The sequence below is a fragment of the Denticeps clupeoides genome, chromosome 5 (genome assembly GCF_900700375.1).
Source record: "Denticeps clupeoides chromosome 5, fDenClu1.1, whole genome shotgun sequence".
NCBI classification, from domain to species: Eukaryota; Metazoa; Chordata; class Actinopteri; order Clupeiformes; family Denticipitidae; genus Denticeps; species Denticeps clupeoides.
Window position 1 is genome coordinate 31,187,040 of NC_041711.1, and position 25,928 is coordinate 31,212,967.

The window sequence follows — 25,928 nt, forward strand, 5'->3', positions numbered from 1 at the left end:
GCTGGACTGGTCTGGATTAGGCGGAGGGACGCGGCTTCCAGGCTGTCCCGGGCTCCGCGGAAAATAAAATAATAAAGTCGGGCCATTTTTCCGCTTTATGATGTAGCTGGAGTGCGTGAACGCTCATAGCCACTCCAGGCCTGGACGCTCTTTAATATAGGATAGAATGCATAATTTGGGGTTCTGAGTCCAGCCGGAGTGGCCATGCTTGATTAGGGAGGGGAAAGCCACCCCGACTCGGCTGGCTTAGAGGGGCTTAGGCGGGGATATCTTCCGCCCTCGTTCCCCGCTCGGGGAAGTGTCTGGCCGCTAATTGTGGCCCCTGCGCCGTGAGGTGAGCAACATAGGCGAGGGACGGAGGCTTGACGAAATTGAAATCTGCCCGGCGTGTCTGAGAGGCGGCCTGTTTTCTCGCCGTCTTGCGGTTTTGAGCTGTACAAATAATTCCACGTTCATTTGGTCACGAGGAAGTTTCACCAAAGTTTTTTTCTCTTCTTTTTTTCATTCATCCCTCTTTCCCACAGAGCTTATCACTCGAACACTCTTGGTTAGCCTTCGTTTAGCCTCCCTACCACCTAGCGTCGAAGATGACTGTACTTGCATGGGCATTCAGCCCTGGCAAAGCCCAGCGTTTTATTTAATTTTTCTGAAAGCTTTCCCCTCCGTCTCGGACTGAACAGTAAGGCTTTTAAGCCGCTACTGCCGCAAAACATTTGATATGCCTCCGTCTTTCTCGGCGCTGCCGACTGGTGTGGCCTGCAGGTGTGTTGAGAGTGGTGGCCATGGTGTAACATGATAACTGCCCTGTCGATTGGCTGTGTGATATGCTAATCGTCGCGGGCACTCAGCTCAGCCTCGGAGATGACCTGCATTTACTTACGGGGCTCTGAGAGAGAAAGAGGGAGAAGGAGAAAGGGAGAGAGCTTTATTATCGTGCATTTAAAAAAAAAAAAAATCCCATCAGCAGCTCATTAAATTACTCTGGAACGGACACAACTGTTCCTTGACCACAATGCAATACCACCACCTAAAATCAGTACACTGTCCACTGTAGGGGTGAACAGATAATACTTTTACATTTACAGCATTTATCCAGAGCAACCAGTAGTTACAGGGACAGTCCCCCCCCCCCCCCAGGAGCAATTTAGGGTTAAGTGTCTTGCTCAGGGACACAATGGTAGTACGTGGGATTTGAACCTGGGTCTTCTGGTTCATAGGTGAGTGTGTTAGCCACTAGGCTACTACCACCCCACATTTCATTATCATGATCATTTTGAAATATTTCAATATTCTGTAAGTGGAAACTGTAACCTAGATAGCAGTGCTAAAATGTTTGATGCATTTATTAAATACAAGTTTAGAGTCCATTAGTGAAAGTGAAGTGATTGTCATTGTGATACACTGCACACGGTGACACAACGAAATGTGTCCTCTGCTTAGTGTGTCCATCACCCTTGGTGAGCAGTGGGCAGCCATGACAGGCGCCCGGGGAGCAGTGTGTGGGGACGGTGCTTTGCTCAGTGGCACCTCAGCGGATCGGGATTCGAACTGGCAACCTTCTGATTACGGGGCCGTTTCCTTAACCGCTAGGCCACCACTGCCACCACTAAAGAATTTACTTTATGATAAAGTACCGAAATAACTTAAAATTGACAAAAATCCTGACTAGACGATGTTGAATTACGGGACTATTTGTCTAAATGTAGAGAGGCTCCGTATCATCAACTATTACACTTGCTGTGCTCACTAATGCAACGTCTGTTACTTTAAAAGCTCAACAGACTGACAAGTAGACTGACATGCAGATGTCTGAGGTCTGTAACTTTAAATAAAAGAATAATTGAGGCAGTGGTGGCCTAGCGGTTAAGGAAGTGGCCCCGTAATCAGAAGGTTGCCGGTTCGATTCCTGATCCGCCAAGGTGCCACTGAGGTGCCACTGAGCAAAGCACCGTCCCCACACACTGCTCCCCGGGCGCTTGTCATGGCTGCCCACTGCTCACTCAGGGTGATGGGTTAAATGCAGAGGACAAATTTCACTGTGTGCACTGTGTGCTGTGCTGCTGTGTATCACAAGTGACAATCACTTCACTTTTTACTTTAATTAAAAAGGAAATCTTTTGAACACCAGTGTAGATTTTGTTTAATGTGTGAAATAGGAAGGTATCAAGCAGAGATAGAAAAATTCAGCTTATTCCAATCAGATGGGCTCACAGTAGCCCCGCCTCTCTCTGCGTATCATGATAGAGTTGTGTGATTTTACCCCCCCCCCCATCTGTTGGTCTGCTGCGCGTGTCAACAGTCTGATCATTAAACTAAATATTAAACATGACAAGCCTGATCGGGCTGTCAGCGCCTGTCTGCATGGACGCAGCATACACAGCAGAGCAGATCTGCAGTCAGCGGTCTGTGTGTGTGTGTGTGTGTGTGTGTGTTGACTTACTGAACGGCCACAGATCTGCAAATAAATTACATTCTGGATCTTCTAATGGCTGGAAATCCGATTAAAACACGCTGCGCCTTTTTAGAGTTCTGGGAGTTTTCTCGACGGACGCTGGTGTGGAGACTCCCTTGCGCTCAGAGGTGAGGATGGAGGACCACCTTCCACACATCCTCGGCAGGTGGCCTTCAGGGAGGGTTTATTAAACCATGCGGCCATTATGAGAAGCTCTCTGGTTGAGGTTCACACACATAAACACAAATGTCCAATAAATCTGATTGCACAAAAAACAATGACACAATGAGCGGTGCCTTTAAAAACCTGTTGTGTGTGTGTGTGTGTGTGTGTGTGTGTGTGCGTGTAAAGTGAAATCTCGACCCCGGAGTGAAAATATCATCCTGGGAACAGAATCTACAGATTACACAGTGCCGTGTTGTACTCAAAACAAAACAAAACAGAAAGTGAGAATGTTTCTCGGGGCGGGCGGGGCGGGGCGTGAAGCGGGGCCGAGGCCCGCATCTGCGGCCCGGGAAACAAAGCGTTGTTTGTGCGCCTCAATCACTCTTGCTCATGAAAGCAGACACTTACTTGAAGAGAGAGAGAGAGAGAGAGAGAGAAAAAAAAAAATCTCCCTTCTTTTTCAGGGAAACACTCTAAACCAACATCCTGGGTATAAATCTGCAGAACGTAATACAGGCCCGATTGTGCGCGGGGTGGATGTGGGGCGCATACGAATGGCCCCCCCTGCCCCTTCCCCTCCAGCGGCCCCAATGGCTAATGTACAATAAGTCAACAAAAGGGGGCTTCGGTGGCACCACTGGGCAGAGGTAAAGCCGCTGTCGTTTTATCTTTTACAGTACCGCATGAATAAAAAGAAACGTTTTCGGCCTCGGAAGCCCCCACACTCCCAGTAACTCGAGCCCCGCGTCCAACGTAGCCGGATCGACTCTTGAGGGGAGATTGATAAGGAGGTTGCTGCCCTCCCCGTTCTTTTTTTTTTTCTTCTACTTCTCCCCCTGTCCGCTCACTCGCGGAGGAGAATAAAGTTACAAGTGCGCCGCTGCGCTGAGGCAGAGGGGGAACAGCGCTGGGAGGCAGGATGGAGGGCTGGGAAAATGCCGTCTTGGCAGGCAGAGTGGGTCAGCTCCGCTCTCACCCCCCCCCCACGCAGCCCCGGCCCACGGCACCAGGTGTCCGCTGAATTCAAATGATACTCTTATTCATAGCAGAGTGGAGCAGAGTATTAAAACTCAAAATTTGCAACTGAATACTGATATAATCCTGGAAATATATGTCTCCATTAAGGACTCTGTCCCCATTAGGGGAACAAGGCGGGCTTTGTGCAGTACTTTATGTATATTTATCAAGATTTAAAAAAAAAGAAAAAGGGATGGGTTCTGGGGCTGAGAGAGGGGCAATGAGGTTGGTGAGGATGATGTGTGTGTGTTGGGGGTGGGGCGTAGCCGGGTGGACTTTCCAACTGTTTACATGTTAATTTCAAACTTAACAGCCCTTGTCCTGGAACTATTTATACACAGAATGCTAATCGTTTTTTGTCTTTCCTCCCTTCACCCCCCCCTTTCTCGATAGTTAGTTCCTACTTGACTAATATGCTAATGTGGGTGTCTGACTCGAGTGAAAGACTTAATAATGCCACCGCTTGCGACACAGGAGGATGTGTGTGTGTGTGTGTGTGTGTGTGTGTGTGAGGATATACACTATTTTTCCCATAACGGAACATTCACCTAGTATGTGGGAACAGAGCTGAATTTCATTTTCAACAATTCATGTTTTTTTTTTCTTTTTTTTTTCTTAAAAAGCACATAAGCAAAATGAGTTGAACATAATATTGCATTTTTGCTTCCTATATACTTACAGAAAAATAGGACGTAAACAACATACTCCAACTCTAGATTTATTACTGTATATAGTAAAAGTACAAATTGGTAGTATCTCGAAAGTAAAATTTTTGCCTGAGTTTGTCTGGGTGAGCGCAGGCCGGGTTCGGGGGGGTGAGGTAGACGCTGCACCCGTCTGAGCCGCACACCACCCAGACTGAGGCAGGATGTTATTTACAGCTTTGGGAAACTCGGGAGGTGCGGCGAGTGGGATGAACTCACTGCTGCACGAAAAACACAAAGAGTGTGCGAGCGCGCCGCGACGGACAGAAGGGAAGGAGGGAGAGATCGACGCCGGAGGAAGAAAAAGAAAAGAGGGCCAGACAAAGGGGAAGAATTATGAAATGTAGTCAGCGCCGCCACCATGGCAACTGTTGAAGTGTCCATGTGTCCATAGACCAGGAATGTGTCTAATAAAACTCTCCCTCCGCTCCCTCCCGCTCATGTTTATTTCATGAGTTATTACACTGCCGTTTACCAAAAGTTCACTTTTCCCATCTTCCGTGGGAGCGCGGCGGGCCTGCTTCTGGACGTACATACTGAGCTGCCACTTCCAATTGGTGGTGTCTGAGGGCGTTTAATAGGCTTCTAAGAAAAACTTTTTCAAATTTCATTCGAGGCAGCGATCGTAATCACAATCAATTTTTGTTTGCATTTACCATTTCTGCTTTTTTTTACCTTAAGTGTGGCACTTTACTTACTTAATCTGTTTGTGCTTGAGACATTTCTCATATCAGTGACAGACGCAAAGATAAAAGTATTTATTCAGTGCCAATGTCATCCAAAAGTGTATTTTTTATTTGACGCTATCAATTAGAGGCACTTAGACGTGGAAATGGCTGGATGGAGTGTAGTTATGACCTTCCTGTTGTTTTTCTGTTTTACTGTGGATGAACAGCGAAGGTTACACATTTAACTTCAGAAGTGCAGGAGTTTTCCCAGCAGTTTTCTGCTCGAGGGGAATGCAGACAACTGCCTTTTAGTCCGGGTTCTGTTCATTCCATGGGCATTCTGAGGACACAAATGCTGTGAGAAACAAAAAAAATTCTCTTTAATAGTGGCCAATAGGGCCTTTTCCACACCAAACAGCTAATGGTGAAGGAAAAAAAGAGCCGCATATGCTGAAAATAAGAAAACGGCATGGCATTTTAATTTAGAACCGCCAAGCTTTTGAAAATGCAAATCCTTAATTGAGCTGAGAAAGAGAAAAAAAAAAAGGTTGATATGGGGGTGGGGGGGGGCGCGCGGACTACATTACGCACCGCGTACCATTAAAACCTGTATGAATCGCAACGCTCTCGCCTCTTTCACCGTCCCTAATTATGATGCTAATATCGGCACTCTAAACAACGCAGCAATTTCAATGACTGATATGAGAAACATAATGCTGGCCGCCACAAAAGCGACAGAGTACAGGCTTTTGTGGGGGGCTGCCGGGCGGCCGCTGTGAAAAGGTAAGGTTGCGTTCAGCGTGCTTGCGCGATCACCTGAATTATGCACAGGCCATTGTGTTCAAATATCATAAATTGATGCATGAATGCCCTGAGAACCACCCCCCCCCCCGTGCAACACCATTCAAAATTACTATTTATAAAGTGGTGGGGCTGCGGCGAGACAATTAGTCATATTCGTATGCAGAAATTAATTGAGAGCAAGGCGCGGGAGACAGAGAGCTGGAACAAAAGGAGCTTTTTGTCAGTTCCTCCGTCTGACAGGGATAATTAGATATATGAAATTGAAATTCCTCTGTGGGGGGTCCTGTTGACAGCACTGTTTTCTGGTGCACTCTTCTCGCTTTGCCTTTTGTGCTTCTGTTTTGCGAGGATTTGGCACTCGTGCTTTTTTTTTTTTTTTTTTTTTTATAAATCCTGGGCACTAAAAGCAGGATCCTGTCTCCTGTTGCAGGATCCACAACAGCCGCTTCCATTCACACAGGCACACGGCGAGGTGGTGCAACTTCAAACAGCATCTCAGCATAATGCACTTTTTTTTTTTTAATTATTCCCAATCGTCAAACTGTTCTCTTTCGTTGGTTTTTGAGTCAACTTATGATCGTTAGGGAAAAATCCTGGGAATGATTTTGCCACTCGTAAGTTTGCCTGCAGTGTCAGGGAGGGTCTTCCCATCAAAGAGAAGAGTGGTTTCAGTGGAATTATGGGTCATGTCACCTTTCACCGCAAAACAAGAAAGAGCCCTGTCTCGCATGAGAAAAGCTCACTATCATTTTTCTCACAACAGCATGAACATGACAAAAAATTGTGTTTTTGTGATAAATATTTCTTTATCCCCCAAGTTAAAATTGAGCACAGAAAATGCTTTATATTTTGAATTATAATGCATACATACTTCTTTTTTCAGTAACTTGCTAATTCTCTCCCTTCTTCTCTCTGCTATCCACCCCTGTCCACCCGGCCCATATCACCTTACACGGCCGGAAAGAGCCAAGCCATGTGTGGTCAGTGGGACCTCGAACGTCCCCCCACCCTCCTCAAGTAGCCCACCGTCTGCTGCTCGGTCCCACTTCTGATAGTAATACCTTTACCTTAAACACACACGCACGCACCAGCACACACACACTTTGCACCCGGGCATTACACTAAATATCCTGACACTCATACAACGATACTCGTATAGTATGTGTGCAATTTTAGTCTCTTTCCGCATTTCACTTCTGTTCTGCTGTCTGGTTTCGGTGGCACTGAGTCAGGTGACAGCAGTGGACAATCAGACATGGCACACTCATGTACAAATCTGGAAATGAGAATTGAAATGAATGTTTTTTATGTTTTGTTTTTTTTTATCACACACTTGAAAAAAAATGATTAACAAGTTTGTGCATAGATGAGGATTATCTGCAGGGTAAAATGTGTGTATAAAACTTTTTTTTTTTTTAAATATATAAATATATTGCCGAAAAAAGAATATATAACTAAAGCACAAATACAAGATAGTGGGAAGGAAGGACATCAATATGATTTGAAGCGGAAGGGTTTTGTGTCTAATACTCGCTCGGTTCCCTGAAGGAAGCTGTAATTACCCAGTGGTATTCGGAGCCGGCGTTCCCATGTCCCAGCCCCTGGGCCCTGTGTGTCCAAAGACAGCTGCTTCCCAAACACTCGCAGGTACAGTACCCTGCTAATGGTCCCACCACGAGGCAGAGAGATGAAAGAGCAGGAAACTGCTGCCAGAACCTGAGAGGAAATATTTTACGAAAGGAGAGAGAGAGAGAGATGGAGAAAGAGAGGGTGCTCAACAGTGAATAGAAATGCTAATTAATGTCCAAAGCCTATGGTGAATTGGGCTGTGGAAACAAGCAGAGGTCGCCTTTGGAGGATGCCGGAGGGCCAAAACCATGTCTCTGCAAGGCCACTTTTCTGCCACTCCTGCAATATTTTTTTACCGTTTGTAAAGTTTTTCTAAATAAACTATAAACTCAGTGCCAGTTTAGATGCCGCAATGCTATTTTACAGAATTGCTGTTTAATATGGGGGGGGGGAGCTCATGTCATCCAGACTTTTAAAAAGGAAGCGTGAGTAGCAATCAGTGATAATAACAGAATTCTTGTGCATGACAAAAAAAAAGTCTTGCTGTTGACCTGAACATATTTTGCCAATAAGTGAGCTCCAGGCCCAGCCTCCAGGACATGTCCTGTCTTATTTATACTATTCAGTGCTCTGGACTTTACTGGAAAGTGCAAATGGGGCACAAATGCCTTGATTTTGGCAGTAAAGGAGAATAAAAGGCGTGTCCAAGCTGAGCGACATTCCCAGAGCCAGGCTGAAGCCGGACGGCAACGCCAGCTCTCCCAGTGGCTTCACAAAAGACATCCACAGGAATTCCCACAAGCTGGATAAACAAGCCGATGCATCTGGAAGACAGGCCAGGATAAAGAATCCTATCTGCTGCCTCTGCTTACCAGGAGGCATCAGCACAGCATTACTGTGAATTGTGCGACTGAGTCACAGCATCTCCAAAATTGCACCTCTTGGACAATGTTCCTGGACGTATCAAGAACCTGCAAACCAATGACAGTGGTGGTAGTAGCCTATTAACCACAAAGTCACAGGTTCAAACTCCATTGTGTCCTTGAGTTGCTCCAGTATATATTTGTTCTATGATGTATATAATATATAAACTTTATATTTACAGCATTTATCAGGTGACCTCATCCAGTCAGTAGTTACAGGGACAGTCCCCAGTGTCCTGCTCAGGGACACAATGGTAGTAAGTGGGATTTGAACCTGGGTCTTCTGGTTCATAGGCGAGTGTGTTACCCACTAGGCTACTAGGTGTTGAGTGATACTAGTCGTAAGGGCTACCTTTTATGCAGACTTCTTCGTGTGGCCAGTCATCGCCTCGCAGAACATTGAGGAAACCGACAGGAATAATACGGCAGCCTTTCCAGCGAGAAGACATGACATCTCTGGCCTTGTTTGTACTAATTAGCTCGGGTTGATGAATAAGGGGGAGAGAAGACATTTACACTTTTTTGTGCTGTTATTGAGTTTTATTAAGGTTATTTCTAAGGTGGAGTTTATGTTCTCATGTGAGGGTGACACGATTTTCCCGGTTTGACTGATGCGGCGGTCGGTCGCGCCATTAGAACAGTTCCGCAGTGGAGAATGAAGAGCAGCCATTCCTCCATTGAACCGAAGTCTGCCATGAAGTCGGGCCGTAAAAGACTTCCTGTCTTTTGTTCTGGGTTCACAGGGAGTTGACGCAGACGGCAAGACGCCTCAGTGCACAATGTGCAGGTGCACAGCCAGACACTCTCACTTCACACGTTCTTCAACCAGAACCTTTAAAGAACCTTCATGTAACGCTCAAGTGTCATCTGGAGTCACAGCCTGTAATGTGAGCTGTCACGACCGGTCCCCAGTGCACTCTGGGAAGTTGAAGGCAGCTGACTGATGGGGAATTTGGTTGGATTCGGTTGATGCTATCAGTTCTCATATTGATAAGCAAAGAAGTGGGGTGGAATCAATGGGCTAATCAAACAAATCAATGAGATGAAACCAAAGAAAAAGTGAAGTCATTCATTTTCAGAGACAAGATGATCCCACTAACCGCATGTATTGATCAGGAGCAACGCTACGCAGAGTCCTGGGGGAGATTATATTTCTGCACAGAGACCATGGGGAGAGGGTATATTTAGAAAGTTAACCTCACCATCAACTTAACAGCATCAAGTTGTTAAGGCGTGGGCTAATTTTAAAACTTGCTAATGGACTTGTTTACTGCCAATTGGTCATTTTGATAAATAATTCAGTGGTTTCCAAATGCAGCAGTGAGTGCTGCAGTAAATATGGAACAAACTGGCATAATTATGAAATTTATCTACCAGTGAAACACAGGGAAGGGTGAAAGGTCAGGACTTTCAATAATGATCAATGCAATTATTGTTAGTGACAATTATGGCCGCAGTCAATGCGGTAGTGGCAGCTGATTTCCTGGGCGGCTTCTGAAAGCAGACAGCTGGACTGTAGAGTAAGACCCGTCCTGAAGTGAGAAGTGAAAAAGGGAAACAACGTCTAAACACATCAGGATTTACTGATGAAAATGATTAAATCCACTAATGGCTATTTGTAAAAATAAACTAAAAGAAATACAATAAAACATTTGAAATACTTAATGCAACTTGCTATAATGATGTGAATACACTGTAAGTGCAATTTAATGGAAGTTGGTCAAAAAAAACAACAGCTTGCCTTTATCACTGCAGCACAGATTCAACGCACCCTTTCCAGCAATTTTTGAAAATAATTCTTTATGCAGAGTGAATGTCAACATACCAAATACACTCCTGATGTGTTCAACAACCAATAGTTTAAGCTTTTCGTGGGTTACTACAAACAATAAAACATTGAAAAACAGTTTTATTTAGTTTTTTTAAGCTTTCTTGAATTTTTTTCATATATTTTCTATATTTCTATTTAAAACTGGAGTGTGCTGCTTTTGTTTTTTTTTTTTTTTTTATCAGTATGTAAAACCACAGTTAGTGTTTATGAATGGTATTTCCTTCCCTGTTTAAGGTGTCTCACAAGATATCCGGCCTAGCCAACCCTCCTGACCTTTTGTCAGCTCTTAAGACATCTTCAGCCCACTGTAGACCACACACCCCTTCCTCTGCACAGATGTCAGTTACTACATGACACAGGAAGCATGGCCATCGTATCAGATCTATATTTCCATGACAAGGCTTGCAGTTTTGTGAAATGCTACACTTTCGGTGTGAGTGTGTGTGTGTGTGCATATTGACTTCTTTCCTTTTGTGTGGATTTTTTATGTTGCCTCCTCTTGAAACGAAGAGCTATGAACCATATAAAAAGCATCCCATCCCTTATACCTACATACATGCATAAATACATAAACACACACACACATATCAGAAATCCTGCTTAGGTTAAATGACAAATCTGTGATAATGAGTAAATGAGGATTTTATTAATTAATTGGTTTATTTCTTTACTTTATTATTAGTCAAGTCGAGCTCACTGAAACAGCTGCAGACACAGTATCCATGCTGCCAAAAGAAAGGGAGGAAAAAACTGTGATGTGAGATTGACGACTTAAATACTTCATCAATCAATGCTGCGACCAATGTGTTGTTTTGTGATTGGTGGAGAATTCAGGCAATCCATCTTTCCCCGGCAGCAAAAAAAAAACTCTCAAGATTCCTCTCAGGTAGGCGGTGAGATTTTTTTTCCCCTTTTCTTTATTTCACGGGTTAACCCACACTGGGGAAGACAGGCAGCCTCCGCATGTTCACTTGTCATTACTGTTCCTATGACATACAGGAAACACAGAAACCCCCATGGCCAACACACACACTCACACACACACACTCACCCACACAGATGTGGTTGGGAAAAGCCCTGAATGTCAAGTCAAGCTGTTCTAGGAACAGCCAGGTGGTCTGGGCAGGGATCAGGCATCGGAATGACCTGGGATTAGGCCCACCTCCCTACTGCTGCTATGGGCAGATTAACTATCAGGGTGGAATAATATTAGTTTTTCTGTTTCTACAAGCTGCTGCCTCCCTCTCCTCTCCTCTGTCGGAGTTTCCTGTGGTTGTAGTTCCTGAAGCCCCTGGGTTCTCTTAATTAAAATACATCCTTTTTTTTTTCTGGTCCCCCCAGAGCACAGCGATAGAATAACTATGCAAGGGGGTTTCGTTTTATTTAGCTCCTCGAGGAGTTAGCTGGTGGTGTGTCAGGCAACCACTCACAGCTAAATCAACATAGCCCGAGAGGGAGGGGGTGGGGGCCAGGGAGGGGCGGGGAGAGGAGAGGAGAGTCACCTGCCGTGCGAGGTTTACTCTCTCCCTCACCGTCGCGCCGCCCCGGCATGATAAGCTGAGAGCTTCCGACAAGAATCCTCCCCCTTATCCCCAAATCCAACATGAAATACTGTCAGATGTACTGTAATCCCCGGAATTGTGCGCAAGTGGCTACAAGGGGCCCGCGGGCTCACGTCTCACACCCATCGCCTTTTGTGTGTCTGTCCCTGTCACAGCCGTGTCTCTACGTGCTCCGTGAAAGAAGAAGAAGAAGAAGAGAAGAAACGGCACTCCCCCCTCCGCCACTCATTGGTGGATTTGTTTCTCGGCGCGTGAGCACTCAGGCGGTCCCTATGCACGTTTGTGTACGTGTGTGTGTGTGTTTATGTGGCAGGAATTTAGCGCACTAATGCTTAATGAGCGAGATGATAGTTGGTGGGTGTGTACTTTCCTCATCTATAAATAGCTGTAAGGCAAGGGCAGAAATTAGAGTTATAGCATTTTGTGCCGCTCCGCCGCACATTCTTATTAGTAGGAGAGAATCTGTATAGAATAATGACGGGGAATTGTAAGCTTGCATGCATTATAATTAGGGAGATCACAGAATGCAATAATCTAATAGTTACACTTAAAGGATGCGGAGGCCCCTCCCACCTTTTTCTGGCCAGTTTGATTGGCAGCAGTGGACAGACGTAGCCCGTACCCTAATAGTCTTTCTTATAGAAATATCCAGGGCTGCACAGACATTTACTTAAATAAAGCACAGTTGCTGTTTGCATAGGTTGATGTTCTTATGAATTAGAAACTGATTAAATAATTATACCAAACTGCTATAATAAATAACAACCCCCTGCTTTGTTTATGGCCAAAATCATTTCAAAGGCAAACATGGCCACTGCTGACACTAATTAGCATTGTCACTGATGGACACAGGTCAAGGCTCTCAGCCAATTGGCCCACTGAGGGGTTGCCAAAGGTCAAATCTCTGGTATGGAAAGGTATAAACAGTCATCTACAGACCGCAAACCAATCAATCCCCTTTAAACACCAAGCACTTCCTGCCTGAGCTCTCCTCTGGGGTCAGGGGTCGCCTGATAGTGGGAGACTCCTGATTGAGCACATTGTTTCTTGCTCTTCATTCACCATCTCCACTGCAGTTCCACTCCTACAACTGGGTCTGAAGGCTCAATGTGCCAGTCAGCAAGAACCATGTGCTAGTCAAAGGAAGGATGGGCGTGAAAAGGGACAGAGATGCTCAGTGTGTGCCTCCTAAACCCATTCGGAGCTGTAGGTTTTGCATTTACCTGAGTAAATGCACTCAGTTGGAAGGGGGGGGGGGTCACGCTCCAAGGGTCTGGTTTTGAGCCACTCATGCCTGAGTGCCGGCACCCCCACTATCTCGCCCTCTCACTTTCGGTCCACACCCATTTCCCAATCCAGTCTGCTCCCAATCAGATTCCTCTGGAAATAATCAAGAACTAAATCACAGGATTCCCCTTAGTGCTGCGTGGACCAGGCATGATGACACTGCCACTTTCCAGCCATTGTACCCCAAAATAAAATTATTTATGCTGTAAATTGGAGTGTGTGTATTTAAAAAGTTAGTTCATGTGCTAAATTTCAGATAAATGCAAAAGGGTGAATTTTACAAACTAATTAATAAGAGAAATGGATTAAAGGAAATGAGGTGATAGTAATTGTCCATCGTAAAGTTCAATGCACGAAAAAAATATTAGTTGTTTATTAATTGCAGAGTAAAAAGGACTTCTGACTATTTTGCTGTCGGAGTGAAATGCTCTGTTTAGCTGGAAAGGACAAAGAGGAAAAAAAGAGAGAGGAGCGAGGGAGAGAGAGCGCAACAGAGGGAGAATAAGGGAGAAAAAATGCTGCAGGAATTAAATTACCAGCCCCTTTTCTCATTATCATTTGGGTGTCTTTTATGGCCCACCAGTAAGAGATGATGTTCCCATGACCCTGCACAATACAGAGACATATTATTCAATCCCAGCTGTATGAAATTCCTGCAAATAAAACCTTTGTCCTCGACAACAGCTAATTATTTGACAGATTGGACCCCCGGTGGGTCAGGTTACAGTGTGTAGTGCCCATAGTCCAGACCCCCACCCCGTCCCAGAGAAGGCCCACTTTGAGAAAATCCCAGAGGGCCCCATTCTTTTCAGGAGATTATATTTTTCACCCGCCCACCCCCAGCATCCACCCAGAAGGAGAGGAGGGGTGTGTGTGTGTGTGTGTGTGTGCTGTGTGTGCACTGGGGTTCCTGTGTGCCAGTGACAGCAGTCATTTCAGAGTTTAAAGGGTGTTCTCAAGCAGAAATATTTAATCTTCCCTTGAAAATAAGGCGTCTGGGGGAGGGGCAGAGAAAAAAAGATGGGCTGGTTTACTTCTCTACACAAAGTCCCCCATCAAACTGCAAACAGATGCAAAAAAGAGAATATTTAAATATCATTATAGCATCATTTTGTGAACAATATAATTCAAACAATTGAATTTGTGTGCATATAAGTTGGTGTTTATAGATATTCATGTTTTATTAATTCTGAATGTGTGTATATACATGTGTGTCAAAATTCATTCCAAAACATATCAGTACTATATCCTTGTACTTTGATATGTTGTTTTAATTAATAAATACAACAAGAATAAAATGATGTATAAAATATCCGTTAAACTGAATTTTTTTAACAATGTTCATGCTTCGTATTTCACCAGGAGGTATCCTGCAGTTTACAGTTACGTAATCACACAATGCAGACTGAACTGTGAGCCGGAAGCATTTGTACCATTTTATACAGGGTATTAAGAAAAGCTGAGGACCATGGGGGAAAAAATCAGATCAGAGCCATTATTGGAAGCTATTGCGTCTGATCACTTTTTCTAGTCAGTACTGATACTGTGAAATACAGTGATCTGTTAATCCTTACTGAAATTTGCTTGATACGGACACAGACACTCATGGCCATTGCTTTTGAGAAAAAATTATCTTTGAAAAGTTGTTAAAATGCATCACAGTTAGGAGTCTCACAGTTAGGAGAAAATAAGCTGTTAATTGTTCTGCAGTTTGTTTTTTCATAGAAATGTTTAAATTAGTTGATTTTATTATCAGTTTTTGCCTGTTTAATTGGACATGATAATGACATAAATATGATAATTATTGTCCCTTATGTGGCTGTTCCTGGCCGGAGGGAAGTGCTTGTGAAGTGTTTATGATAAATAGGCAAATTTAGGACCAACAGGCAGAGCATTTGAACAGTTGGCCCTGATGGAGCTAATATTAGGGGTCCCTCGGTTGGCCCGCTGCTTGTCTCCGTTTGGGTGGCTGGTTTGGCACAGAGTCCCTGTCCCTGTTCACCTGGCATGAACCCAAGCGAAGCTGCTCTCCCGCTCACCTGTGTGAAGGGCACTGAGACTCGCCCTTCACGCCCGCTTCCCCAATGAGCAAACATATGGTCACGGAGCACCTTGAACAAGTTTTAGGAGGAGCACAAAAAAAAAAAAAAAAAAACACACCGCCATGCGCCATAAGATGGGCGACAGGGTCAAGCTTGAGTTGGTCGGCCTCGCGCCTGTCTCCTTAAAACCAAATCCAGGCGCCCTTAGCCCCTCCCAAACCCCCCTACTCCAAACCACACCATCCCTCACTCCTGCCCCACAACGTGCAGCGAACCCACCCGCATACACACCAGCCACCCCCCCACTTTACCTCTGTTTTCTTTTTTAATATAAATGGATGCAATCATAATGTAAGATCTCATAGTGTCGCCCCCTCGCCCACCATACCCAACCCCCGGTAATAGCTTCCATGTTTCCACAGCGCTAAGCTCATTAGCGGATGACCCGAAGGGATTAAGGAAAAAAAAAAAAAAAAAACCCTAAAATCTTTGGATAATGGATGCGTGCTGTTTTGAGACAGTAAAAATAAACAGGTCGGCTTTGATAATGAATATGCTCCGAACTTGATCCCCTGAACGCGGGTTCACCGGTCAGGTCTGCCTCATAACTCAATATGGCGGCGCGCACATGAGCGGCGCGCTGTTATATTTTGTGAATGGGGCGCGGGCAAGCGCTGCCCCGGTGGGCTCGGTTACTTATTAGGCTCAGAGGGGGAGACAAAGGGAAGATGCGTCCTCAAAAGTGCCATCGTTCATCTGCGGGGCTACCGCCTGACACATTAGGAATCTGTATGCTCAATTAAGCACTGGCAGGCTCATTTTTCTGCTTCTCTCCCGCTTCCGCCCTGCCTCTCTCTCTCTCTCTCTCTCACCCCCCTCCCGCTCATTCACAAGCCCAAATGTATACAAGCGCGCTTTATTTCTCACCCCGTTCAGAACCAAACGCAGTTCCTGTCTGTGGCCTGTCACTTGGGGATCTTATCTCCCCGCGAGCCGCCATGAAAAATGACAGTTGCGAGGGAGACCCGGGCAGGGCGATCAGGACGATGATACGAGGCTCCAAGTTTGATTAATGAGGCGGAGAAATGTGCCTTAAAACGGACGGGGTGACAGCGGGAAGACCTCCACCCGACACGTCGGCGCACTTCACACGGCCCAACTTTTTTCCTTCTTCTTTCGTCCAGAGCGCGACTCTATCAGTGCTGCCTCATGAAAAATGGCGCAGGGCACTTCCTCTTCCCGCCGGGTCACTAGTTCACAGCGATGACAGATGCACTCATGCGCGCGGGCACGGCCGGTCACACGATAAGAGGCCGAGCCGCTATTTCTGCAGAGGAGGGGAGAGTCATTTCATTCGTGAAATCCCACACAGATTGTGGGTACGCCGAGCCCCACCACGCCCCAGTTCTGACTTCCGCGACACCAGCTGGGCCGCCCCCCATCTACGCGGGTGAAGTTTGGCTGCAGGGTGGGCGGGCTGTGTGCGGCGCGGTATTAACGCGCCCATTAGCGCCAGGTGCGTCCGCGCGAGTGTATTAAAGCCGTACCGCGGCGGGCAGGTTTAATGAGTTCATCTGCTCATACATATTGCGGAGCGTTGCGCGGTCATGTTGGAGTGGCCCACACAGAGTGGGGGGGGGGGGGGGGTTGTGCACGGGACTCTAATCATAACACAGGCGCGGCGGCTGTGATAGACTTGTTGTGCTGCTAATTACTGCAATTATGAAGACGCGGGCCGCTGATGAGGCTTGCCGGCGTGGCGCGGCGGCGTGGCGGGGGCCATTAGGAGGAGGATTAGCCAGCCGTCCTGAAGAGGGAGGCGGCCCGTATCCGGAGAGCAGCCCTGACCTTCTCATCTCATCCTCATTAGGATCTCATGTCAACAGAGCAGCAGCTCTTTAATCATTTGCTATCATCCCTGGCCTGTACACACACACACACACACAGACACACACACACACAAACATCCATACCGCAGCAGTGAAGGACAAAGTCTCTCACACCTGTAACAAAGCCTGAGTGGCACTTTTAACTACAGAAAATGTGAGAGTGTGACATAGTTGACAACAAGCCACCCAGAGGGGTTCTAGAGGCCTACAAGTAGAGCTTGTCGTTTCTTTGCTCCTCCCTTTCTACCTGATTTTGACCTTGACTTACGAGAAGGGTGACACCTAAACAATAGAAACGATAGCTGCAATGTTGTTTATTTATTAATAGCGGAACGTACCTATTACACGTTTTAAGGACAATGTCTATAGTTACTGATATCACTCATAGCTTGTGTTAGAAATTTTTAACCAAACGGAAGGGTCCCTGCCGGGTGGCAGAGTCGGTCGTGGTGAAGTTGGGCACACTGAGGAGCTGCAGCCCCACTCCACGGCGATTTGGGGTGCTCATGTTTTAGCAACTGGCGGGAGGGAGCGCTCGTCTGTCTGTGTCGGAGTGTGTGCCACGGAGGGTCCCAGGCAGGCCAGCGCAAATGAGCCCCATTCATTTCCCCCCGTCGGCATATGGCGGGACATTGTCCTCGGCCACAGAGGCAGAAGTGATGCAATTTGTTGGCGTGTCCTGTCATCTCACAAACTGCCCATCCCGCCAGGGCCCCGGCAAACAACAACAGCCAATGAGAGAGGGCAAAGGCTGGCGCACACACACACACACATTAAAATGTAGGTTCCGATAGACGCATACACAATCCCTGCTTAAATAAACACGGGAATGTTTTTAATCAGATTCTGCGGATTAAACTGCAAATCTCTGTTTTTCCAGGTTATTCGTGCTAATATCCCCACGACGTGTCATCTGATCCTCACAAGTCACCTCGCAGGATCTTGTCCCACTTTTACGGTGTCTTACTTTAATACAGCTGTTTTCTGAGGCTCTTCGCAGCTGTTTGCATGCTTAACACGAACAACAACGCGCGGATATCAGATTAGGCGCCGCTTGCATGTGATTTTTTAAGGAAGCTCCCATGCGTGTTGCCCTGTTCCCTTTTTTTTTTAACTGCAGCAGGGCCGAGGCAACTGTCCGGGCGAAGCGGGAAGGAAGGAACTCTTGTCTAACTTCCTTAAATAGAGCCCTTTAGGCAGAGCTCCCAAGTCATATAGTAGCATAAAAAAAAAGTGTGTAAGAAGCGTCTAGACTGGAGTATATGGGTCAGACGGAGGAAAAAACATATGATCCAGGGCTCGTGCAGAAAAAGATGAGTGTGAAGTTATTAAACGCGCTCAGCCGTTCACACCTGCCCTTACCTGTCCCTGCTTTTGTTTTTATGAATACACCACTGCGCATGAGTGGCCCCTGCTAATGTAAAACAGCCCTATGTTGCTTTAGGCGGCCGTTACTCCACCTATTGCAAGACTGGGAGAGTCTGGATGAGCTTTTCCCATCGCTCTCTCTCTCTCTCTCTCTCTTCTCTTTCTCTCTCTCTTTCTCTGTATGCTGCAAACCAACTCAGCAACAAACTCACAAACTTAGCCAAGTCCGCTAAAGATAAATGGCTTTGGCTGATTTGTTTAACACTTTTAAATGGGGTGAAGAATAAGTGGCCCAGGGAGACTCTTTAAACCAGTGGGCCACTGTTGGTTGGTTGGGAGGGACACTGTCTTTGATTAACAAGTTCATCATTCATCCCTGCATGTTTTTGGGTGGACCTTCAACAAATAACCCAAGCAGATCAGTCTAATTAAAATAAGTAAAAGCCCAAAAGAATTGGACCACAATGCCAAGGAACATTATGTGTTGAGGTGTGTGTTAACAGATTACGATGTTCAGCACAAAGGAAAAAAGACACAGCCAACCCACAGACACACCTGAGTGGATTTCAATAGGGGCACAAAAAGTTGTCCTTCACATGATTATTTTTTTATCCAAGACTTTGGGTGATAAAACATATCTCAAAATAAATCTCGATCTATCTATTTCTATTCTATTTCGGAATGTCATACAAGAACTACAATGATGCATAATGATGCTCTCTCTCTCTCTCTCTCTCTCTCTCTCTCTCTCTCTCTATATATATATATATATATATATATATATATATATATATATATAGATCGAGATTTATTTTGAGATATGTTTTATCACCCAAAGTCTTGGATGCTTCACCAGCACTACCACCAGCACCCCTTTAGATTTTTTCAGTGTCAGTGACGTACAGCTGCTAACGAACAAGACCAAGACAATCACCATATCAATTTATCAGCGTAACTATCAGCCCAGATTGCATCTGTTCCCTACGCTAAAGCCCAGTGCTGTCACTGTCAGGCTTCCCATGTCCATCACTGTATGATGGATGAGGTGAGAGGTCGTGAACCCTGCTCCCAGCATTTCACGTCTCCCGTCCTGGTCACAGCCGCTCCTGACCGATAAAACCACGGTCCTCAATCAGCTTCCATCAAATTGGAAAATCAGGCCCTCAGCCGGTGTAAGGTGGTGTCAGCTGAGCTGAGGCAGGGGGGGGGGACATGTGTTACTGCTAAGCTGGGATATTTGAGAGCACATAAACGGCGCGCCACCACTCACACATGACTTCTCTCATGTTCGTGAATTAGGTCCAGCTGGAGGGTGAGAGGACCATGGATTTGTGGGGGTCTGCCTTCCTGCTGGTTTACCAGTGACCTTCTCAACAGGAGGACCTTCACACCTGGACCACCAGGTAAGACAGGCCTCGAAGTGGCTGTAATTGCTACCATTCATCCACAGAGTGGGAGAGAGAGAAGTATAGCAGCTCACAGACCTGGAACCAGTTCCATTCATCTGCAGAAAAAAATTAAAAATCAGGGATTGGGACTTCATATCATCTCAATTTATATCTCATACATCTTCTATTTAAGGAAGCTGCGTTGCTTTCACTGGTGAGGAACCACCATTCACGGCCTCAGTATTGTGCTTCTCAAACTTGCTTTCATTCAACCAAAACAGAAAGATTTACGAAAGCCACAGTGCAATCACTTCCAGTGGTGGGGCAGTGGTGGCCTAGCGGTTAAGGAAGCGGCCTCGTAATCAGAAGGTTGACGGTTCGATTCCCGATCCTCCAAGGTGCCACTGAGGTGCCACCGAGCAAAGCACCGTCCCCACACACTGCTCCCCGGGCGCCTGTCATGGCCGCCCACTGCTCACCAAGGGTGATGGGTTAAATGCAGAGGACAAATTTCACTGTGTGCACCGTGTGCTGTGCTGCTGTGTATCACAATGACAATCACTTCACTTTCACTTCACTTCAATACAAGTGCACAGATCTGAGATCAGCTGGTGGTCAAGGTGTGAGCCTGCACTCTCATCCCTCCTCCGCTCCTGTCACTCACGTCGAAAGAGATTGATCTGCTGGGAAATAAACAAATAAATACGTAAACAATGCACAATAGCGGCAGGCAGGACCCCGTGACACGAGCATAGATCACTCTTATTTCCCGCTTTTGCAGAAATACCTAATTCGGCTTATTTAATCAAGGCGACGGGGAGCCGGTCGCACGCTGGCCGAGGCCTGATTTACGAGGGCCGCTGTCTTTATGAGTACCTGTTTCATTTTCTTGTCTCGGCTCTGACACCTAAAGTGATAGGAATTTTATGCTTTTGATAACTATATGAGTTTCACTGTGGCCCACGATTCATGGCCCTGTCACGGGTTCATAAATAACGTGGGGCCACGGAGACGTGGCTTCCAGAGGAGACATCCACTAGATGGGATTTCACAGGGGGGATCGGAGGAGAAGACACAATGAAATAAACCGGACTCATATTAAAGGTCATCGTAAGAGGAGGTGTTTTTTTTTTTTTTTTTTTTTTTTTTTTTTAGCTCACTTTGCCCATTTTTTATTTTATATTTCTGAGAGATCTGTTAAAACAAGACACAAGGAGAAAGTGTCCCACGTGTGGAAAAAGTCCGTCTGTCCTCCGACATGTGTTTATTTTATTTATAGACATGACTATCACATATCCAGAGGTTGGATTAGTAACAGGATGAGTTCAATAAAAGGCCCTTTTTTCCACCCCTGCCTGTCATATAACTGTGCTATAAAGTCCTAACCCAACCAGTAAACTGCCTTCTTTAACTTTATCAACTGAGCAGTAGCTATAACTACAATTCTTTCTGATTTTCTAATCTAGTGACCCCTTTTAAAAGCTCACGTTGACCTACATTTTCTTTTTATTCACGTGCAGCCTATCGTCCATCTGAAAACGCTTGTCGTAAACTGTAATGTAACATCGATTCTGTGCGTAAGGCAGGCCTGCTAGTTCAGTGTTGGTACGTGGCTTTGCTTCATGAAGGTGTGCTAAGTAATCTCGTTTAGCATTTCAGTCCATTTCATCCATTTTTCGTTTTTTAAGTTTGTTACTCAAAGTGAAAAATAGTCTCCATTTAGTCCACATTTCTGAGGTTTACCTCAAAAGACTCTTTTTCAATGTAAATGTCAATGCATTTAAGCTTTCGTGGCCAAATAATGTGCTGCTACCTGAGAGTCCCCCACCAAATCTGATATTCACGTTTGACTTGTACATCGATATTTACTACAGTTTTACTTCACGCAGGCGCTGAGTTTGATGGCTTCCTTCAGAGTGGATGTGCAGACAGCAGACCAGAGAGGCAGCTGCCCCAGGACACTAATCCCACCCTAGAACATCCCCAAAAACAACTCCCCATCCCTCCGATCAAACTCAGGGGCACTGCATCTCTGTTTGTTCCGGGCCATAAAATGTGTGAGAAAGTAATACAGCCAAAAATTCTCATATGCATATGAAAAATCATGCAGTGAAAGAGGCCAGCGGATTAGAACAAGATAGATTTATACCAAGCTTTACACATTCCTTTTGACAAATTTGCTGTTTTAGCATTGCTGCCCAAGACCTCCTGGTTACCTAGGCGATGACATTAAACTGGGAGTAAATGGCTTATTATGTGTGATAAATTCAAACAAAGATGACGCACTGTACCCAGCGAGTATATCTAAGAAGTGGAGAGGAAATGTCAAGCATCTGAAAAGGAACCTGCTGTAAATTGTGGTTATGGAGACTATAACGAATCCCGGCCCCCAGCAAAAGGTCTCTTTGTTCCGTCCCTGCTGGTCCTCGCTGTGGTGAATATTATGAGCTGGGGCAAAGGAGGAGGGAGCTTGGCTGTTGTGTGTGTGTGTGTGTGTGTGTGTGTGTGTGTGTGTGTATTCTGTGTGTGTGGTAATGGTTTCCAAAAGGGGGGCGATAGAGAGACAGAGACACAGAGAGAGAGAGAGGGAGAGGGTTGGGGCAGGGATGGTCGGAGGGAAGAGAGTGAACTGGCATGGCCGCTTGGCTTGGCCACAATGTGTGGTACTGGTTGGCATGGCCCGAAAGGGCCCTGACGCACACATTAGCTGGCCACTCTGAGCCTACGGCACAGCCGGAGAGAAAAGAAGAGAAAAGAAAAGATAATTGAGACAGACTTGTCTTGCAGGTGTTGAGATAATGGACTAACAAATGATCTAATGGTGTTGTTCTGTTTTGGGTCAGGGAGGGTGTGTGTGCGTGTGCGTGTGTTACTCTGTGTGTGGTGAGGACAGTTCTATCTATTTACCTAAACACAAATCGTTAAATACAAGTGAATAGTTTTATTTCTTTTCATAAAATATCCACTGTTCCTAAACTGTAGATATTTGTCTGTAGTTTTTTTTTTTTTGTATGTTTGCTGTAATAGTAATAGACACACTCCCCTGTAAGTAATTCAGAAATTTGGCTTCACTGGTGTTTAACAAGAGAGAAGCGCTGGTTGATATTGTGTGGTGAGAAAAAAGGATGCATTTGGAGCATCATGTTTGCTTGAGCCAAATCTCCCCAGGGTCATTTCCTGTTTTGCTCTTAATTGAGAGTGTTCTGGAAAAATCATTACTATATTAATGATTTAACACAAAGTAACTACCTGCTTTTTTCCAAGTGGAAGGTGAGATTTGTTTCCGATCGATAGCCATGGCGCGCTCATTATAAGGGCAAAGTTATAGTAATTAGGCAGACACCAATAACTTTAAATGATCTTTATTTTTAATTGCATATTATCGGGGATGCACAGTCTCCATGTTTACACCCAGGTGTGTGATAATGGTGAAGTAAGGAATAGATCTGCTTCCCTCACTTTTCACCTGCTACCAACAAAAAAAGGAAAATACCATTTTTACAGAGGAAAGAAAATATATATATATATATTATATACACACACCATATATTGTTAAAAACGCTATGCAGTGTGTGTGTTTGTGTGATTTTATATATATTGATATATATTCTGGAAAAACTGTCCTATTGTGAAGTTTGTTAGAATATATATTTTTATGGTGTTCATTTATATATTTTGTAATGAATTAATCATAAGTAATTCTTAAGATTGAAGGTTGCTATAATACATATTTAAAACAGCTTGAAACAAGTATGGGAAAAACAAGAAGTAAACAAACCACAGGTGTGTAAATCGCATTCATATTTATCAATGAATTTTTCTGTAATTATTGTGTTAACTTTAACAGCCAAACTTATTCACAAATTTTTTCAGTGGTAATAATAATTTTATTTATGATGCACAATTTATAAAGTTTACAAGTGATTCGTTTAATGCGTTAATTACCAATAGAACAATAATGGAAAACACAAAATGTCACAAGTTGTGCGGCTGGAAATTTGTGTGCACAAACAGTGATGATCTGCAGACCAGCGAGGCACTGAGCTATCAGCTGTCTAATATGAATAAGAGTGAAAATGAATTTAAGGATCAATGAGGGACCATCTGTTTAATTTCCAGCAGGAGAGCACCTCTCGAAACAGAGAGGGGATTAGCAGGAGAGAGGGAGAAGGGGAGCTGAGCCGTTGGAGGGATGAGATGAATGGCGGTGGAGGGGACGTGAGGAGTTGAGGAGTGTGCGCGATGGTTTTCGAGCTGGGTGTGGAGGAGCCTTTGCCAAGGAATTCCAGCCTGGAACTTGTGCGCCAAGTGCCAAGGGCCCAACGCTTCACACCTCTGCCTCTTCCTTGCTCCGTCCCGTCTACCTCCCTCCCTCCCTCCATCCATCCATCCATCCCTCCATCCACCCCCACCACCTCTACCCTGCATTGTCCCGCGCTCTCGGGAGCGCCTTGGTAACGGCAGATTGCAGTCTCTATTACCCCCCTGTCAGGTGATTATCTGTGGGTCTTAATGTAATCTCCCGTTCACACGTACCATATTTCAATTACGGCCGCCGTCGCAAAACAAGCTGCGTATTCAAATCACCAATCACCTCGTCGCCACCGAACAATGTCAACTGTAAAAGAACGGCAGCTGAAGGCAATTACGCATGTGTTCAGAGCCAATTATGATCGTTCTCCTGGCGGCGTTTAAGCCACAAGCAGGGGAGTGTTCAGGGTTGGGGAAAAAAATTAATTTAATGACAATATGCTTGCTGTACAATCCCCGCAGCTGCCCCCTCCCCTGTACCGCCTGCGTCCAGAGTGAAGGCCATTAAAGCTGATAGGAGCGTATTATAGTCCCGGCAAAGCGGCGTACTGGGAGCAGTGGAAAGGCTCATCGCTCCGCATGCTGGGAACTGCAGCCAGGAGGCGTCGTGCTGCAGTCCCAGAAGCGTGAGCGTGCGCTGGGGGGGGGGGGCATCGCAGCTGCGGGGTGGCATTACAGGTGCTTTATACTGCACTCGGTTTATTACAGAGAATTTGCCCAAAGCTGGTGGGCCTTATCTGGACTTCAAGATCGAGAATGTTTTCTGAAATGTGCATTTCTACTCTGTGTAAATATTAAAGAATTCAACAATGTTTATTGGAATATATACAATGATTATTGTATATATTTCCGCAATTTTTTTATTAATGTGGATTATTTTATTCTTGATATAGTGACAATTAACAAACAACATTGAATATCTATATTGAACATGGCAGGAGTGTCTTTGAGTGCGGCAGGCCTGCTGGGGGTTTAATGTGTTGCTGGGCGCCCCCCAGGTTGTATAGTGGAAAATGACCGGCACTCCTGGACTCCTGGACATAAAGGTGAAGGAGGGTGATTTCTAGGGTCTTCGCTAAATCAGAACTAAAATTATTATTAGAAAACAGAAACAAAGCTGAAAACATATGAAATTTAAAATGTTCTTTATTCCCTCCCGGAAGGCCAAGGACTAGCAGGTTAAGACATGCCCAAACAGACACACCAAAACACAGATTTTAAAAAGGTACTGTATAATGCAGGGCTGAAACACAGTCACTTTCTAAATCCCCTACAATCTAAGACCAACGATGAAAGGTCCACTGTCTCAACAGATGCCCATTCCATGATGCGTGATGTAAGTGTGCTTGGACCGGCGTTGTATCGCCAGCCACGTCTACATGAGCCTTGCGCATCACTCACTATGCCTAATGCATAAAGTGCTGTTTTTCTTTTTAAAATCAATATTTGAAAATGTATTAAACATCACTGGAGTCATACAGCCATCCATATTCAACAAGGCATATGAGAGCCACCCGCTTCGCCCAATGGACCACATGCATATCTCATGAGCCGCGGGTGACAGTGGAACATATTGCCACAGTGCGAGAGCAATTACTCAACAGAGTAAATATAATAATGTGTTAAGAATGATAAATGCACCTGACCACACCTCAGACCAGCAGAAAGGAAAAAGGCCAGCGTGATGCATTGGATCGCATTGTGTTTTATTATTGCTTGCCAAGCGGACCGGTCCCTCTGTTATAACCTCTGTGTTGAGAGATGAGGGATGGCCATCTTGTAAACATGTGACAAGAGTCCCCAGTTGACAATTCCTAATCCATCATAGCGCTGTCACGGCTGGCCGGCAAGATGACGGACAGGGCCTCAGAGACCTGCCACGGGGGGGGACATCTGCTGCGTGTCACTTCACATCATAATTTGAAAAGCCGTCCAAGAGGCCAGTTAG

General features: G+C 45.3%; 1 long non-coding RNA gene across 2 annotated transcripts in view; it reads left to right on the forward strand.

The window, feature by feature from the left end:
- LOC114790055 (uncharacterized) overlaps window positions 1-25,928 on the forward strand; it is an 85,629-nt gene that overhangs the window by 31,094 nt on the left and 28,607 nt on the right. For both annotated transcript variants that reach the window (XR_003749757.1, XR_003749756.1), the window contains one exon: window positions 19,581-19,684. This is a non-coding gene — a long non-coding RNA (uncharacterized LOC114790055). The remainder of the gene's footprint in view (window positions 1-19,580; window positions 19,685-25,928) is intronic.